This window comes from Leuciscus leuciscus (genome assembly GCF_965113295.1).
Source record: "Leuciscus leuciscus genome assembly, chromosome: 4".
NCBI lineage: Eukaryota > Metazoa > Chordata > Actinopteri > Cypriniformes > Leuciscidae > Leuciscus > Leuciscus leuciscus.
In genome coordinates, this window is record NC_138728.1 from 39,482,738 (window position 1) to 39,502,681 (window position 19,944).

General features: G+C 39.3%; 2 protein-coding genes across 3 annotated transcripts in view; one reads left to right on the forward strand and one right to left on the reverse strand.

The window, feature by feature from the left end:
• LOC309497399 (uncharacterized protein) overlaps positions 1 to 19,944 on the forward strand; it is a 125,575-nt gene that overhangs the window by 99,988 nt on the left and 5,643 nt on the right. Inside the window, exon 1 of one of the 2 annotated variants that reach the window (XR_014205515.1) lies at positions 18,612 to 18,739. The exons of the other annotated variant lie outside the window; for it this stretch is intronic. The gene's annotated coding sequence lies outside the window, so the exon portion shown is untranslated. Of the gene's footprint in view, positions 1 to 18,611; positions 18,740 to 19,944 lie in introns of those variants that run through there. 2 annotated transcript variants of the gene reach the window in all.
• The window catches only part of LOC309497428 (uncharacterized protein), a 292,681-nt gene that overhangs the window by 86,048 nt on the left and 186,689 nt on the right, over positions 1 to 19,944 (reverse strand). The window lies entirely within an intron of this gene.

Here is a 19,944-nt window from a genome sequence, read left to right on the forward strand (position 1 = left end):
ATGTATTAGGCTACATCTCAAATTAAACCCATGTAACCTATTATTTAAATCGATTGCTGGACATCGTAATGTTATTGGCGTCCATCTTCATTGAATTTTGAAATCAGATAGAGCCGGCCAGAGCGCTGCATAATAAGTAGCCACGCCGGCTTCAGTATGGAAATACACACCGACAATGACACGCCCCTACTGCGTGCTAGAATCTCCGAAAAACAAGCTGATTTCAACATCAAAATGTACGCTTTTAAATATACCAATACTGCTATCTCAAACATGGAGAGGCTTCTTCGTGATCTCAACTAACAGATTCTGCAAAAAAACGAAAATCACAAATTTTGAAAAAAAACGCTTCTTTCTCATTTTGCTCGAAAGTTGTGCTGCCGACTTGTGTCCCTGGTTTCCGTGACGGGTCACATATATAATATAATGAACACCATGTTTGTTGTGCCTTGTAGGCATAAGCTATGTGCAGTACTGCATAAAATAATTATAACAATAACCTATAGCAGCCTATAAATCTTCCAAAAGATTTCAGTAACAATGCTAGAGAAAAATACATTGATTATCTTATGTTACTTCAAATGTTTCCATTCGTTATGATGATATGAAATGAGATAATAGTAAAAACATAAACATCCTTTCAAACGCGATCGCGCTTCAAAATATGATTACATTCAAACCCACAGCGCGCTCCAAAATATGATACATTCAAACGCGATCGCGCTCCAAAATATGATACATTCAAACGCGATCGCGCTCCAAAATATGATACATTCAAACGGGATCGCGCTCCAAAATATGATACATTCAAACGCGATCGCGCTCCAAAATATGATACATTCAAACGTGATCGCGCTCCAAAATATTAAACATTATGGTTATACATATCTATGTTTGAGCAGATATCCACAAACAGTATTTAACAGTAAACACGGGTCTAAATAGTATAATATTCACCATATATCTAGCAACAGTTCAACTGCAATGTGAAGTTTATGCAACAATACCATAAACTAATAAGTAAGAATTTCTTACCTTACATCTTTCTTGTCTTCAAATCGCGTTCTTCTTCTTCTGAGTTAAATCCAATGTAAGCTCAGACGTGTCTTCCAAACTCGACGAAAAGCAGAGACTTGTGAAGATTTTTGGTGTTTTGTGTTTGAGCAGTAGCGGTTTTTGGCACGGGCGAACCGGGCAATCGCCCGGGGCGGCATTTTTGGGGGGGGGCGGCGCCGCCGGCACGAGCAGAAAATAAAAATACAAAAAATAAATCTGCGCCGCAAAGCGGTTTTCTATTATCTATCATTTCACTGTGTGGGGAGTTGGCAAATTTGCGCCCCTGCTTGCTGAGAAGATGCCGTGCACAGAAGCTGTTTGTTTGAGAAGGGGGAGGGGGCGCGGAGGCGCGGATGACAGTTCACCTCTGGGTCTCTCCCAAATGGAACGGACAAGGGGGGAGAACGGGGGATCCATATAGTTATCTAAGTCAGTCACACTTAGACTTTCTTCCAAATAACGCACATTTCATTCAGAATATTATAAATACAGGCCTCTATATTTCCTGCACATTTTTGTTTTTCTGAATTGTCTGAATGGCTAATAAAAATAGGTAATACAAAACGATTACTTGGTCACCACCACCAAGGTGAATTGGTTTAGTCTTGACTTCTGGTCGTGACTCGTCGTGAGTGACAGTTGGTATGGAGGGGGTCAGGGGAAATCTGTTGATTGTCGATGTCGAGTACCAAATAAGAGATGGATCATGGACTCGAAGGGGGTCTCGCCCAGGGTGTAATTCAACGTAGAACCGCCACTGTGTTTGAGGTAACGAGGGCGTTCGCGTCCCATGTGGACGATTTGCATGTGAATCACTTTTGCGCGAGTGGGCGTGGTCGAATTAAAAGTAATTAGCAAGCGTTTGAGATACTGGACATCCTGTTGGTTTTATACAAATTACTTAAACAGAGAATATTTGTTTTCAGTTTGAATCCGATCATTTAAAAGTACACACTTAAATGTGTATAAAGGTATATGGCTCATAAATGTGTGACAAGTATTCGCTGAGTTTTGTTTCAGTTTATAGACGTGCTCAAGAAAAAAAAGTTCACCGCGACGGAGAGGCAGAACGCACACCCTGTTTATTTTCTTTATTTTACAAAACCACAATGTTTTGATTTGATTGTAAGTGGACACATACAAAAGTAGAAATATCACAGATTCTTTTTTTATATTTCTTTTTTCTGTACAACCATAAATGACGGAGTAATTTAAGTTTATTGTACTACAATGTGAAGAAAATCCAGCAAAACGCGGGGGCGCGTTTGCCGACCTCAGAGGGTTAAAGATATAAAAGAATGGATGACGCGAAATTTTCTTTTATTAAATCCAGACAAGACAGAGGTAATACTTATCGGTTCAAAAAACCACCCACAAAACCTTGCACAATACAACTTTAACATCATAGGATGTCCAGTTACTTTATCCTCTACAGTAAAAGACCTGGGTGTTATACTCGATTGCAACCTGTCTTTTGAAAATCATATTTCATATGTTACAAAAACAGCCTTTTTCCACCTTAGAAACATTGCTAAGCTACGTAATATGTTATCAGTTTCTGATGCAGAAAAGTTAGTCATGCATTATTCATGACCTCGAGACTGGATTACTGTAATGCTTTATTAGCTGGTTGTCCTGCATCCTCAATAAACAAGCTACAGTTAGTCCAAAATGCCGCCGCTAGAGTTCTTACTAGATCAAGAAAATATGATCATATAACACCGATTTTATCATCACTGCATTGGTTACCTATAAAGTTCCGTATTAATTACAAGGTATTGCTACTGACTTATAAAGCCCTAAACGGCTTAGCTCCAGTCTATTTAACGGATCTTCTGTCGCCCTACAATCCATTGCGCTCTTTAAGATCACTAAATTCAAGGCTTTTGGTCATACCTAGGATATCCAGAACCACCAAAGGAGGGAGAGCATTTTCACATTTGGCTCCAAAACTCTGGAATAGTCTTCCTGATACTGTTCGTTGCTCAGACTCGCTCTCCCAGTTTAAAACTAGATTAAAGTCGCATCTCTTCAGCCAGGCATTCATATAATATTTTTTAATCTTACAGTTCAAACTACAATCCGGCCTCTAGCTCATAAATGCCAGAGGAGAACTGGCCCCCGACTGAGCCTGGGTTCTCCCAAGGTTTTTTTTTCTCCATTAGGTCACCTGATGGAGTTTTTGGACACCATTAGGTCACTTGATGGAGTTTTTCGGTTCCTTGACACTGTTGCCTTTGGCTTGCTCAGTTGGGGATATTTTGGGGATATTTAATTTAATTTAATCAATCAATAAATTCCACTTGAAACAAACCTTGTTGTATTATTTTAATTTAATACTGTGAAGCTGCTTTGATACAATCTGTATTGTGAAAAGCGCTATACAAATATACTTGACTTGACTTGACTTGACTTGACCTTTGCCATTAATATGTTTATAAGCAACTGAAAAAAGCACAAATGTCAGGGCATGTCAGAACATCTCAAGGACCCCAAAAACCCCTTAGACCCCAGAGGGTTAAGATAACAGGAGCTTTGCAGAATGTAATTCCAATAATTCTGAACCCTCAGTGTATGATTTAAGATGTAAATCATGAAGAATCATTAACATGATTAAGCAATATTAATGAGGACTAATGTGTGTTCGAAATTTGCAATAGATACTCTATAAAAGTCTGAGCTGTCTATACATGTAAGTGTGTATTAAAGGTGCCGTAGAATGGATTATTTTATTATTTTATAATGTTTCCTGGGGTGCCCTTATAATGTTAGTATGTTTTTTAGATCAAAATTTGTTATAATTTATAAATAAAAGGCATATTTCCTAGCCTGATTTCATCCCCTGATTTGAACACTCTGTTTGAAGGGGCGTGTCTGCTGTGAGACTTCAGTGTTGTTGCCCACTGCTGTGATTGGCTGACATGCTTGCATATGAAATATCTGGCATTACATGTAGAGCTATCTGGAAAACTTTTACTATTACAGCTTTTATACGTTTTTACTATTACAGCTATCGGGATTAACGAATCATGAGAAGTTTTTTTTAAGTATTTAGATCTATTCCCATCACATAAAAGGTTGCAGATGAGCATTGAGCAGACGACAGCCTGTTGATCGCGTGAATGAAGATCTTATCACTGCAACGCGATTTACTGATGCATAAACAGTGTTGAACGACTTTGAGAGAAAGATTATCTGTCTTTGAACTTGAACAATTACACATCAGAAATTCACATAACCCACTGGTTCTTCAGAGGCTCGGATGGAGGAACTAAAAAAATACTTTTGTGTTCATTTGTACATCCAAACACTGAGCAACTGCCATGCTTCGTTCGCTCGTTTGCAAGCCACGATGTCTCTCGAGGAAAAAACAATATCGCGCTGGATCTAGATAACACAGTGTAAATTATCGTTAATAAAATCACTACTTACCGCTTGCGGGAATATAACATTAGTTGAAATTGCCCCCTTCGTCCGTTTGAGACGCCGAGAGAAGCCTGGCTGCTTGATATTGTTCCAGGTTAGAAAAACAGTCCGTGGTGAAATGGGCAGAGCAACTAACAACTTCGAATTAAACTGTAGCGGTATCCGATTATAGATAGATTATAGATAGATCTGCCATTTTCCCTATGATCCTCCTCCTGCTTGTTTCTTCACCTGCAGAACTTCTGATGATTCGGCTGCGCAGTTCCGCCTGGCACTGAGCATTGGCTGGCATATGCAAATTTTTAGAGGCGTACATATGAATGATCCCGACTGTTGCGTCACAGTTGGTGTTATGTGGAGATTCGCCTGTTTTTCAGGGGTGTTTTTCAAAAACGAGATTTAAATAAGAAAGAGAAAACTATGGTGTTTGAGACTCACTGTATGTCATGTCCATGTACTGAACTCTTGTTATTTAACTATGCCAAGATAAATTCAATTTCACATTCTAGGGCACCTTTAAGAGTTTCAGCACTGAGACAGACAGGACCCATGAATATCACCTGTGACTCAAAAGTATTTTGTTAAAGCAGTAAATCTAATAATGTTAAATAATATATTTTAAGTATAGTTTGTTGCTGATCCTTGATCTGTATCTCTTCACCCTATATACTTAAATAAATAAGAAAATAAAGAGACATTGTGACATTTTCTTTTCCTCATATTTTCATGAATATTTCCCCAACAGTGCTTGCTATTATCATGATATCATGCTTATCGATCTAAATAACTGATTTTGTGGTGGCAATTTCCAGACATTTTTAAGAGTTTTATTTATCATTTACCGAATTATGTATTATGTTAGATGCACAATAGTTATACAGCACGATAATCGAGGACATAACTGGAAAAAGGATCAGGGAAGGCAAACGATAGGGTCACAGGCAGGGAACAAGAAACAATAGTCAGTAATACAAATAAGGTTCATACACAAGAAGACAGTCACTGGAATAGAACGCTCAGAATGGCAGCCGGGTCAAACTATAGTTCACGAGGAGGTGTGTGTGTGTGTGTGTGTGGCTTAAATAGCCGGGTGATATGAGACATGTTCATGGCTAGGTATGTGGGCTCTTGGGAATTGTAGTCCACGGTTAATACTCTGGAGAGTGAGACCTCTGGTGGCCAAACGAGGGATCTTCACTGGCGTTTGTAACAAAAAATAATAAACAATTTAAGACCTTGAAGGTATTTATGACATAAAAACTTGGCATTTTGTAAAGAGATTTACAATCCAAATTTTAACTTGAATGTACAGTACGGCATGATTCAGACTTAGACTTTCTGAAATTATCAGAACAAAGCAAAGATAATAATTTTATTACGTAAAAAACATTTAATTTATTTAAAAGAAAATATTACAGATACATTTGTTTTAAATGACTAATTCAAGATAATTTAGTTATTAGGATTTTATAACATAAAACATGGCATTTTTTAAGAGATGTACTAGCCAAATTTTAAGTTGAATGTACAACATGACACGATTCAGAATTTGACTTTCTGAAATTTAAAAAATTTATAGAAAATGTATAATAATGAATCATGTATGACCATTTCATTCTTAGAAATTTATGACATAAAAAATCTTTTTACAATTAAAACAATGAACTTCATTGTAAAGCATGACACGATTCATGATCAATTGAAACATTTGGATTTTCTGTAATGTTAAAAATGTAAGAAAATATATAAATAATTTATTAATTTAATTCTTAAGATTTTATAGTTCAAAACACAGACAAAGACATAAGATAAAAACATTTTAATATAATTTTCTCCAGTAAAAACATATCTTGACTTAAATTAATATTTATATTAATCTTTGCAAATCGCTTGCACGATGAATGCGGCTCATAATTACTGTAATGCATCAATATTATAATAAGGTGAACATAAATAATCTCAATGCTACAACACTTTGTACAAAAATTACCTTCATAATTACTGATTGCATCAACACTTACAATCAGCAAATGGCCTTTGGATGAGATCAGTAAATCAGGCCATTAAGATGATATCACTATCAATAGTTAAACAATATCACCTGATCACATTTTCATCTTGGCATCCTTTGACACCGCAAAATGTGTTTCATTCACAGATACAGCAGCCAAAGGACACACAATAAAAGTCAAGCGTCAAGAACCCAACCAATTTTCGACAAAACATTACCTAGAGAGCTAAACCTTTTAATTCTCTGAGCACTTGTGTAGACTCATGAAAAAATAAAAGAAGCAAATTGGTTTGTAATAAGATGTTAATGTTGTTTTTCATTCTGCTTTTCTGCTCGTATGACTGTTTTTCTGTAGTTTTGTAACATAATCAAAGGTTAGGGCAGTATTGAACTGTAAATAATGTTTTCATGGTAGAAAGATTAGTACTACAATAAGGTGTAACATTCAGGTTCACAAAAAGATGAAAGAAAGCATGGCGGATCAAATAACAGCAGTACTGATATAAACAAACCAAAAGAGAGCAATTTAATCAGAGAAAAATGCATTCCAGTGCACCTATGCAGTCATTGTGGAGGTGGGGGGGAAAGCGAAAGAAACCGAAAATTCTCGGCCCAGCAGCATGTGTCCAAATTTTAATCTCAACCGTTCTATTTCATCAGAAACAATCTGAAAACAGGGCTTTAAGTGTAAAATTCCGAACTTATCCTTTTAAACGGTGTCTATAGCACAACCAACACTAGACAAACTGAACAGAGAGCAATATATACAGAGGGAATCAGTGATCTAAATAAGGAACAGATATGTGAAATCAACCAAATATGACAAACAATGAAAACATGCTTAGCAACTAGGACAACCAAAAAAAAGCACAGGAAACAAGGAGATTTAAACACTAAATGTCTATGAAAATGATAGTTGTCCCAAAATCCCGTTGTTGTGTAAGCAAACAGCCAAAAAGCATAAAAAGTTTTACGTTTTTAGTTGAAAACTGTTGTGTAAACAGCCACTCAGTTCATGGAGGGCCACAGCCCTGCAGAGTTTAGCTTCAACCCTAATTAAACACACCAGCTAATCAAGGTCTTCAGGATTACTAGAAACTTCCAGGCAGATGTTTCGAAGCTGAACTCTGCAGGGCTGTGACCCGTTGCATGAAGCCGGTTTCTTTTGTTATCCAGGGGTGCGTTTCCCGTACAACGACGTAACTCGCTGCTTAACCATAGTTAACTACCATAGTACCATAGCTTATGTACCACAGTACCAAAGTAATAAGCTGTGTCCCAGTGTGAAGGCTGCATCCTCCGAAGGTCGCATTTGAAGGCCGATTGCATCACCGCGGCGCGATGAAGGCTGTCCCAATTCAATTCTGCATCCTTCGAAGGCCTTATTCGAAGGCCGGTTGTGTCATCTGGCGCAACGAAGGCTACCCTGATTTAAAAGCGACGCCAAATGCACCCTTCGTTTCCCCGTGAAAGAAAGGATACATAAATGGATCCTTAGCGGCTTATCTTACCCCATAAGTCAGTGCGCGGCGGTGACGACAGCATTTTTTTATTTAAAAAAATTGCGGCCGAGAGTTCGGTGGTGGACGGCAAATTCACATTTGAATGTAAGTATTATGTTTTTGTCACAGGCCGGGGCGAGCGCCAACGGGCCGCCCACCCCTAGCTTGCGTACCACCCCTGAGGAGCTGACCGTGGACACAGCAGGCAGGACAACAAAAGAGCAAAAGTCTCTTTATTTAATTAAAACATCTCTTTAAAACAATTACTGTAGTAGCTTCGACGTTCACCTCAACAGGACTCGAATGGAGGAAGAGGTGCGTTAGCGTGTTCTTCACTAGACTCAGTCAGAGAATGGAGGGTACGTATAACTCACAGCTTTAGCATGCTCTTCACTGGACTCGGACAGAGAGACGGGAGGGTACGTATAACTCACAGCTTTAGCAGGCTCTTCACTGGACCCAGACAGAGAGACGGGTACATATACCTCACAGCTTTAGCAGGCTCTTCACTGGACTCAGACGGAGAAGAGGGTACATATACCCAGGGGTTAAAGTGGGCCGGAACGGTCCGGAACTGCGTTCCGGCACCTCAGATAAATTAATAAATAAATTGATTCAAATCAAATCATTCTCATCATTCATCAAATCAAAACTGAATATCACCCCCTGGCCCCGCATTCACAAACATGCTTTCCGACGTTCTCAGTCACGGTTCTCCTGTCTGATTTTAGTGCATCTACACCGGTTCACGCCTCCCCTCCCACTGAACGCCAGCGATTACTAATGCGTGAAATGCACTCACGTGAGAACCTAAAACTAACTTTACCGCGCTCAACCACTGTTAGTTTTAGGTTCGATATTCGCCGGACATTTGTTTTCCCTTGTAATATATTTTATTATTTAGTATTATGCGCGTATTTATATTTGACGCGTTTCCACAGCGCATGATGCCTAAGGGAACGTCTGCCAATTCCACCAACTGCGGTAAACGTAGACTATAATTTGTATTATTTAAAATAACTTTTAACATTTAAAAACAGACGTTTTCAAATTCCAAAGCTTGAAGAAGGTTCCTAATGGCAATACTGACTTAGGCTACAGCTTTCCTGGTAGCAGTAGCGGTTTTAGGCACGGGCGAACCGGGCAATCGCCCGGGGCGGCATTTTGGGGGGGGGCGGCACCGCCGGCACGAGCAGAAAAAAAATAATAATAATCTGCGCCGCGAAGCGGTTTTCTATTATCTATCATTTCATTGTGTGGGGAATTGCCAAATTTGCGCCCCCTGCTGCTGCAGGCGCCCCTGCTTGCTGAGAAGATGCCGTGCACAGAAGCTGTTTGTTTGAGAAGGGGAAAGGGGAGGGGGCGCGGAGGCGCGGGCGCGGATGACAGTTCACCTCTGGGTCTCTCCCAAATGGAACGGACAAGGGGGGGGGAGATCCATATAGTTATCGAAGTTATCAGTCACACCTCGACTTTCTTCCAGATAACGCACATTTCATTCATAATATTATAAATACGGGCCTCTATATTTCCTGCACATTTTTGTTTTTCTGAATGGCTAATAAAAATAGGTAATACAAAACGATTACTTGGTCACCACCACCAAGGTGAATTGGTTTAGTCTTGACTTCTGGTCGTGACTCGTGAGCGTGAGTGACAGTTATGGGGGGATCAGGGGATCTGTTGATTGTCGATGTCGAGGGCCAAATAAGAGATGGATCATGGACAAGAAAGGTCAAAGCCATCAGGTACCCAATTTAGAAACGAGCGAAAGATCGTATGCAATGCAACTATGTTTACTCTATATGATTACGGTATCCATGTCATGAATGAAGGGGCAATATTAATTGGTGGGTATAACTCTTATTTGTTAGCCTTTTTTCTATGATTCTTGCTATGCTTAACAATAATTCGTTTTTAACTCAAACACGAGATCTAATTTCACCATAATATTGTTCTTTGCAACAAAACTGTTGCAAGTTCAGTTATTACACTGCAAAAATGCTTTTCTTACTTAGTATTTTTGTCTTGTTTCCAGTCCAAATATCAAACATTTCTTAAATAAAGATGCATAACGTTATTTTACTAAAGTAGTAAAATTACATAAGATATTAAGTCTTGTTTTCTGGGGAAATAAATAAAAATGGAGTTTTTGCTTAAAACAAGCAAAACATTATCTGCCAATGGGGTAACAAAAATTATATTTGGGGGGCGCCGGGGGGGCGCTCGAAAGGGGTCTCGCCCAGGGTGTAATTCAATGTAGAACCGCCACTGCCTGGTAGCCTTGAGTAAATTAACTTGTCTCAGAAAATGATTCATAAAACATATAAATATCAGTTGAGCCCATGTTTACTTTCTTCACTGACACAGACGAAAATGAAAAGACTATCAAAGTTCATTTTAGGGAAGAAAAAGGGCAGGATAAGGAGACTGAGAGAAAAAGAAAGATGAAGATGAGGAGAGAGCAGGTATTGACAAATAATTTAATGACAAGGTTTTAAATTTATACATTTCTTATGATTTTTTTTGGCCTTCAAAAGCCCTAAATTGCACATATGTAGGTCAGAGAAATCCAAATTTTCTCGGGGGAGCATGCCCCCGAACCCCCGTTACTACTTCACATTTCAGTCAGTTTTGGACTTGACATTTTTATGTTTAAATTTACATTGTGAAAAACTAGGTGTTCCATATTGTGGTGTGATACTTGGTGCCACATCTTGTCCCAAAAAATATTGCTATACCACAATACTCAATATGTAGTCCCACGGTGAGTCATTTCCCCCTGTTGGACCTACACAAAATTTGAGGGTTCCCCCACCTGCCAAATCCCACTTTAACCACTGCATATACCTCACATCTTTAGCAGGCTCTTCACTGGACTCAGACGGAGAAGAGGGTACATATACCTCAAAGCTTTAGCAGGCTCTCCACTGGACTCAGACAGAGAAGAGGGTACATACACTCACCTAAAGGATTATTAGGAACACCTGTTCAATTTCTCATTAATGCAATTATCTAATCAACCAATCACATGGCAGTTGCTTCAATGCATTTAGGGGTGTGGTCCTGGTCAAGACAATCTCCTGAACTCCAAACTGAATGTCAGAATGGGAAAGAAAGGTGATTTAAGCAATTTTGAGCGTGGCATGGTTGTTGGTGCCAGACGGGCCGGTCTGAGTATTTCACAATCTGCTCAGTTACTGGGATTTTCACGCACAACCATTTCTAGGGTTTACAAAGAATGGTGTGAAAAGGGAAAAACATCCAGTATGCGGCAGTCCTGTGGGCGAAAATGCCTTGTTGATGCTAGAGGTCAGAGGAGAATGGGCTGACTGATTCAAGCTGATAGAAGAGCAACTTTGACTGAAATAAGCACTCGTTACAACCGAGGTATGCAGCAAAGCATTTGTGAAGCCACATCACGCACAACCTTGAGGCGGATGGGCTACAACAGCAGAAGACCCCACCGGGTACCACTCATCTCCACTACAAATAGGAAAAAGAGGCTACAATTTGCACGAGCTCACCAAAATTGGACAGTTGAAGACTGGAAAAATGTTGCCTGGTCTGATGAGTCTCGATTTCTGTTGAGACATTCAGATGGTAGAGTCAGAATTTGGCGTAAACAGAATGAGAACATGGATCCATCATGCCTTGTTACCACTGTGCAGGCTGGTGGTGGTGGTGTAATGGTGTGGGGGATGTTTTCTTGGCACACTTTAGGCCAAACTACGCCACTCTGGGAATTCCACCCAGAGAAAGTAGTGTCTCTAAAGGACACGCAAGTTCGCTCATCACATAACGCTCAGAGACATGGGTAACAATACAAAACAATTTACTTTATTAAATCACAGTTGCTTTAAAACAATCATTAAAACATCTCAGGCCTCAGCCAAAGCACAGTCCATCTTAAGAGTTTAACTCTACGAAGGTCACAGGGACACCAGCTAACTGGGGCTTACCAGCAGGGTCAGGCTGTCAAGGATTTTATCTGCTTACAGCAGAGAAATCATTCCTCTCACCAGTGCACACAAACACACAATCACACTACTTTCCAAGGTTGGACACAGCACACTGTGGATCACACACCACCACCAGAAGGGAATAGAGCCAGCCTCCCTGCCTTTGGCACCCAGATCCTGTGACACAAAAGCAGAGAAATCTTAATAAAGAGTCACTAAAATACACACAGGATTATTAGACATGGCACTAAACTGCCCTCATATTGATTTAACAAAAACTAAATAACAAAAACCAAACACAAAATAAGTTATCAAACTGCAAAAGAAATGGGCAAGGCCTATTTGCCCTCAAATTGCAATAAATAAATTCAACAAAAGAGTTAAGAAAATGCACAAAACAGACAGTTGGTTTTTAACAGTTGCAAGAAAATAAACTAAGCAACTAGACAAAATACCAAAAAAAAACTAGAAAAAAGAATAAAGTTGCGTTTAACAAAATATAATAAGATACATCAAACGGCCTACAAAAACAAGGATCGTGCAAAGCAAAACAGAGTGTTACCACTCTCAATAGGAAGCAACAAAGAAATCAAACAAGCCACACAAAACACACAAAAGTAATGAACTGCAAAATAAACCCAAAGACAAAAGTTAGGGCTCTTACAAAATAGAAATCAACCAAATAAAATACAAAAAAAGAAAACTATTAGCGGATACAAAGGCAAAGATAAGCAGGACGCATCACTTATATCCAAATGAAAATAAAAATAACAAACAAAACAAAAGAAACAAAATATAAAGCAAAATCAACACAAAACAAAGCAGCAATGTTATCCGTGGGCAGGACGTGAAACGCGCCCGGACTAGCAGTCAACACCCCCAATGTTTTGGGGAGAGCACCTGAAATAAAAGCAGAATGTTACCATTTAATCTTACTGTTATATGTTAACCCCTCACCAAAACTTAGCAAACGCCCATTAGACATACCGATGACGAGTATCATACGTGCATAATCACACACACAACAACGGCAGCCACAGCAGCAGTGCGAGACCTGCACGAGAAATAGAACAGCTGATTTGAACCATGCGAGAGGGAATGGCAGTCAAGCACTCGGAGCTTTCTCTGGTGCAGAAAACATGCAACCAGCGACATTTAGTTACTAAATTTAAAAGATAATCTCCCAACAAAATCACCAAGCGCTCATACCTCTTTCCAATGTCCACACCTGATGCCGGAAGCAGCCACAGTAAAGCGTTAGTGACGTCGACAATGACGTTTACCTCAAAACACAGGTCTATCGCCTTATATATTCTCATGGTGACAGCCAATTGGCTTAGGAACCACATATTATTAGGGAAGGTAATGGGCTTGCCCACCACACATGCACAAACGTCATTATCTCAAAACTGCAAACTTTTACATACATGCTGCTGATATATTATTGTAGCAGAGTTTGTGCTGAATACAGTGTAATCAGACTTTAGCCATGACAATGCCACAAGTAACAGAAATAAGCACAAATGTCAGAGCATGTCAGAACACCTCCAGGGCCAGAAAACACCTCAGACCCCAGAGGGTTAAACACACCTGATCCAGGTCTTCAGGATTAAACTCTGCAGGGCTGTGACCCGTTGCATGAAGCCGGGTTCAGTTGTTATCCAGGGGTGCGTTTCCAGTACAACGATGTAACTCGCTGCTTAACTACCATAGTTAACAACCATAGTACCATAGCTTATGAACCACAGTACCATAGTACCAAAGATATAGATTTGTATTGACTGTCAGCTTGCTTATTTTGCTCAAGACAAGGATTTATTGAGTCCACATGTCATGCAAACAAGAATCTATTCTTCAAACCACAGCTCGAGATCTGTTGTTCCAACCACACAACTTTGCGATGCTGTTTGCGAATGTTCGTTGGAACTATGGTTTCGGGAAACACCGAATCGTTGAACTAAGCTAATAAAGACGGCTTTTTGTAAACGCACCCCTGCTCCGGAGCAGGATATATTCTGGGTTAGAGATTGCAAACCAAAGCTGGACCAATCAGCTGTGAGTAAAGATGCAATAAAGCCACTCCCCCTGTATCTTTGTATCTGCTGCAAATCAAAGTAGTTTAGAGTGAGATAATTTTAGAGACAAAATTGCCCATCTTTTGCTATTAATTATTCATATTTATATTATGTGAATTGTAATTATGTATAATATAATATATTCATATAATTAATATATTCATTTACAACAAAGATTTAGGGGTTCAAGCACGAAGTGTTGAAACCCTATTGTAATTGTAAGGATTTTTCTTATTATTCTGCCGTAAAACTGATCATGCAGCACAAACCGTAAGGCCTGGAGACTTGAAACTTGGCCAGTTGGTAGGCCTCAATTTGGGGAAAACCTATCAAAGTATGACCCTTATTGGCCAATAGGTGGCGCTACAGCAATCAAAGTAACTCCTCATAACTCCTAGACCGTTTGTCGTAGACTCAAGTGTCTTATATCAGTGTAATCCTTGGCTCAAGATTGGTTCACTTGTGTGAACTACGATTTTAGCCCGATCGGAACCAAACCAGTGCAGAAATGTTCTCTGGAGTCTGAATATCAATAATATTGAATCAAAAATAGTTGAAATTTTGATTCACGGTTGCTAAGGTGCGCCAAAACGTACGGTATGGGCGGAGCCACTTTTATTAAAATGGTTATAACTCTTGAATGATATGTCGTATAGGATGAGTGAACACTAGGTGGCGCTATAACATGAAAAACACATGAAAATGGCTATAACCACCTGACCGTTAGTCCGATTGACTTGAAAATTGGTATGCAGTGTCTTGGTCCAAGGCAGGTTTTTATTTTCATTTTTATTTTAGTCTTTAGTCAATTGAAAAATAAAAGCATTATTTTTAGTTTTAGACTGCAATATTACAATGTTAGAAAGTAATGTGATTTTAACCACCTTTTAACACATAATATATTGCATAGCCTATATTACATTCACTATATTTGTTGCCATATCCTTCAATATCAACATTGTTTGTAGGATATCATTGGGCTGGATGTGAAATAATATTTTTTGGAATAAATACAGATTTTCTGTATCCAAATATAAAACATAGAAAGTACAGAGTTATATATCATATATACAGAGATTTTTTGGCCATATCGCTCAGCCCTAGTCGTTGCGATGCTCAAAGTCCCAGAGGAAACTGCAACTCCATCGGAATCCTTTCCACAGTCTTCCGAGCTCGCAGCTGAAATGCCTGTGACAGAAGGTATACCAAAGTAGTGTAGTATTTATGTTAAAGAATTTGTTCATGTTAATTAAATTAAACAGTTTAATTGTTCAAAACTAATGTAAAATAGTTGTCCAAATAACGTTGACATTAAAAATTAAGTTAACAACTAAAATATTTACATTGCCTATGAATAGGCTACTTCAAGTTCTTTTTTGTTGTTGTATTTTAAATAGCCTAATTCTCAGTAGTTTTTGTTCTTTATGTCTCAATGTAATTACTGTGCAAAATATTTACATTATTATTGTTACTCTATTTGTATTGTTACTTTTTTTCCCTCTTATATCGTGCTGACTTTTATTAACACATTATAGACTACTCATCTTTTCTAGACATACACTATTTTAAGGTACAATGGGCTACAGTCACACCTTAAGAAAAACAATACTTAAAAATACCATATTAATTTAAAATCATTTCCGTATTTATATTTGACAAATATTTGACCCATATTATAATGTGGCGGGATGGGTGATTTGTTTTGCTTTTGTCATTATTTGCAGTCCAGCCTATTATCTGCGCCCTCTGGGCTATAAAAGAAGTAGCGTATGTGCTTCCTGTTATGCGTCACTTTTTGTGAACTGCGTCGTTAACATGCTTCCGTCATCACTTCCTGGGAACCGTATGCGATCACCCGAGCCGGTAAGGAGAATATACGGCTAGTTGTTTGTAGGTTTTGAAGTGTATTCGTTACAGAGAAGTGCGTTGTGTCTAATGTATATTTTAGCATGGTCAATTTATCTAGGCTACATAATTAAGTCTAAAGAGTATAAAATTGCCTATGTAAAATCACATAGCCCACTGGTAACATATAAGTACAACATTTGAATCTTCATTGTATTTTTATTTTTTTATTTTTTTCATTTTTAGAATTCGCATTAGATACATTAGATCACTCGATTAAATTGAAACCCAATACTTACATTTAAATGTGTAATCTGGCCATTTCGTCTCTGGCGTGCAGTGGATTCTGGGGTAGGCAAGGCTGCGAAGGATCTGATGTATCCTGCATTCATGGGAAAAGAAGGACGCATCTGCAGGCCACATTTTGAAGGAGCCTTCGAAGGACCCTCGAAACGGGACAGCCTTCATTGCGCCACGGTGACGCAAACTGCTTTACTTTCCCCTTTAAACATGACTCGGTGCGTCCTTTGACGAAGCCTTCAAAGTATGCAGCCCCAGAATTGGGACACAGCTAGAGACATGAAACATGAACCAAAACAAGAAGTGACAATTTATCAGAACAGAAAACTTTAAAACGTTTTTAGAACTTTTAAAACGTACTGCACCAGTGCACTTTCACCGGATGATACACATTTATTTACACCCTGACAAAAACAGCTCAAGATGAAAAATTGCTAAATGATTAATTTTTTAACAATCTTAAGAAATTTCCTTGGAACTTTTCCCTTTGGCTGCTTTTGTTTTAAAAAGCTTTTGTTAACAGACTATAATCTTTTATTTATATTTTCATCTCTGTGTTCTGTAAAGCTGTAAAACAATGTGTATATAAATTGCTTTAGATTAAAGTATCTGCCAAATTTATAAATGTAAAATTGGTTGCACTCTGACAAACCTATGAGTAAGTAATAATTAACAAATGTAAAAACACAGCTCATTTTATGGTACTGTAAAACAAGTCAATGTCAGTATTATAATTAGCATAAATCATAAAGACACAAATCCACTTTCCCAAAATCTAGGACATTCTTGCTTGTGAAAAGTTGTAAATCAGGTTAATAATTACATTTAATGATTTTATACATGTAATTACATTTATGTAAGGTGACAAGTTTTATGCATTTATTCACTTTTACATCTGTTGATTCAGGATGTTGTTGCATGTGGAGTAAAAATAACATTTAAAGGTATTTTGTGAATTCAACACAAGTTAAACTCCATCAGCAACATTTGTGGCATGATATAAATCACAACAGAAATAACTGTCAACTCGTTCTTTAGTTAAAAGAAATTGTCAGACACTTACATTTGCTGTAAATGGGCCAAGCAGTAAGTGGCCCATGGGTCACTGGCACGTGACAATAGCTGATGTATTTAAATTGCATATGTACGTTTTGAGGTAATCATTCCTCACAGAGCCTGTTTTATTATGTTAGGTGCTAATAAATACTATTAAAGTGTGAGATTTTAACCATTCATGACAATTGATTCAAACGACCAGAAATGTGTGCTTATGCGATTATCCCCCTGTGTCCCATAAGGATGTTGATCTTGAACTTTAGTCACAACATTTGTGAAATAGAAAATAATTTTGACTCAGAGATAAACATCTACTGAACCCGGAACATCTCTTTAATTGTAACTTGAACTACTTATTTATCTGAAGCAATATAGATAAAGTACAAAAGACCGTAAATCAGGACACTATAAAAGGAACATGAGAGGCTGTGAGGATGAAGAGCAAGAGCTGGAAACAAACATCAGTGAAGAATGAAGGGTTTAGTATGTTTACTGCTGCTGTTGGAAACCTTTGTGTGTGTCGTACAGCATCAGGTAGATGGAGGACTCAATGAGAATGAGATCAGTCAACAGCTCAGATCTGAGGACGGAAGACAGAATCCACCTCAAACAGACACTTTGAGAGATGAAGCTTCAACTGACAGCCAACAAAACTACCATCTGTTCTTCGCTGACATCCATGCAGCGCTGAGAGAACTGACCGCCACCGTTACAGAGCAGAAAGTGAACATCAGAGAACTGACCGCCACAGTTACAGAGCAGAAAACCATCAACAGAGAACTGACCGGCAACATCAGAGAACTGACCGCCACAGTTACAGAGCAGAAAGGAAACATCAGAGAACTGACCGCCACCGTTACAGAGCAGAAAGTGAACATCAGAGAACTGACCGCCACCGTTACAGAGCAGAAATCAAACATCAGAGAACTGACCGCCACCATTACAGAGCAGAAAGTGAACATCAGAGAACTGACCGCCACAGTTACAGAGCAGAAAACAAACATCAGAGCTTTAGAGACGCAACTGAGGGAAGAGCTGAACAAGAAAAATTATGGTACCTCACCAAAACATTCACTCTTTTATCAATGATCCTCAAAGTAAAACACCACTGCAATACGATGAATAGTGTAAATGTTAGTGTAAAGTTGAGTGTATACTGTGTAAATTGTGTTATCTATTACAATAAACAGTGTAAATGTCATTTAACAGAATCATAATTCCTTCACAGAAATATCAAATCTTACTCTGGGTCAAGTGGAGTTGAGAAAGGAAAATAGAGGTGAAAGTGTGCTTGAATGATATTCAATTCAGTGTATACATTCTCAGTGAAATACAGTAATATATCACAATATTTCTTATGTTTTTCAATAACAGACAGAGAAATAGCTTTTACAGCTGGACTAATGCAATCTGGCAGTGGATATATTGGTCCTTTTACCTCTGAATTCACACTAACCTACAGGAAAGTCTTCACAAACATAGGGAACGCCTACAACCCAATTACAGGTAATGATCAATGAAATGAGTCATAAAACGCTCTCGGTTACTAACGTAACCTCGGTTCTCTCTAGATGAGGGAACGAGTGTTGCGTAAGCTAGCTTACGCTACGGGAAAAACCCTTTTCTCGAGAATACTGAAGCCAAAAAATTATCCTTAATTTTTGCATAAGTTTAAAACGCATTGCTGCATAAGCAGACCTAGGCAGAGCGGCTCGCGCGCCTATTGGTTGCTCAGCAGCAACTGCTGCAACCTATCCAGGACCTGCTCGTGACGAAGCACCAATGAGGGCGCGGGCGCCCGTGCGCGTCACGTCCCGCCAGAATGGGCGTGGCTACAGGCTATAAAAGCAGGCCCGTGAGGTTGTTCTCTGGTTTTTCAATCTGAAGCGAACCAGAAGTAGCACAAGCACGGCAGGGTTACGCAACACTCGTTCCCTCATCTAGAGAGAACCGAGGTTACGTTAGTAACCGAGAGCGTTCTCTTACGAGAGTACTCTCGTGTTGCGTAAGCTAGCTTACGCTACGGGAACCCAATGTAAAACGCTGTGCGTGCTAGAGAAGGTCCACATGCACGTTCCCAAGGGCATGTGCCCGGGGACAAACGTAAGTGGTTATGTCTGGGCCGATGAGGGTTGGGCCCAGGGAGAGATAACCATTCCAGGGTGTGGGAATGGGTGCTTAATACAATAGAACAGCCAGGTACATCCGTGGGCTGAACTAAGAAAGATAACACTGCCTGTCAGCCACCTGAACCCGAAGGACAGGTGAAAAACGATCACAGACAGGAAGACCTGGTCTGTCGATCTGGAGCCTGTGTATAACACAAACCACACACAGTCTGTGTCGATCTGCAGCGAGAGCGAACAGAGCTAGTATGTTAGACTGACAACAGTTTAGCCTGTAGGGCAGGCACCTCCAGGATATAAAACCTGATAAATGTAGACGGAGAGGCCCAGCCCGCCGACATACAAATATCATGAAGCGAGACTCCGCGAGACCACGCCCACGACGAGGCCATGCCTCTGGTGGAGTGCGCTCTGACGCCCAGAGGGCAATGAAGGTTCTTAGACCTATAAGCCATAGCGATAGCGTCAACTATCCATCTGGACAGGCTCTGTTTCGATGTGGCTAAGCCCTTAGTGCGGCCACCGAACGAAACGAAGAGCTGCTCTGACTGCCTGAAAGCATCAGACCGTTCGACATATATTCTC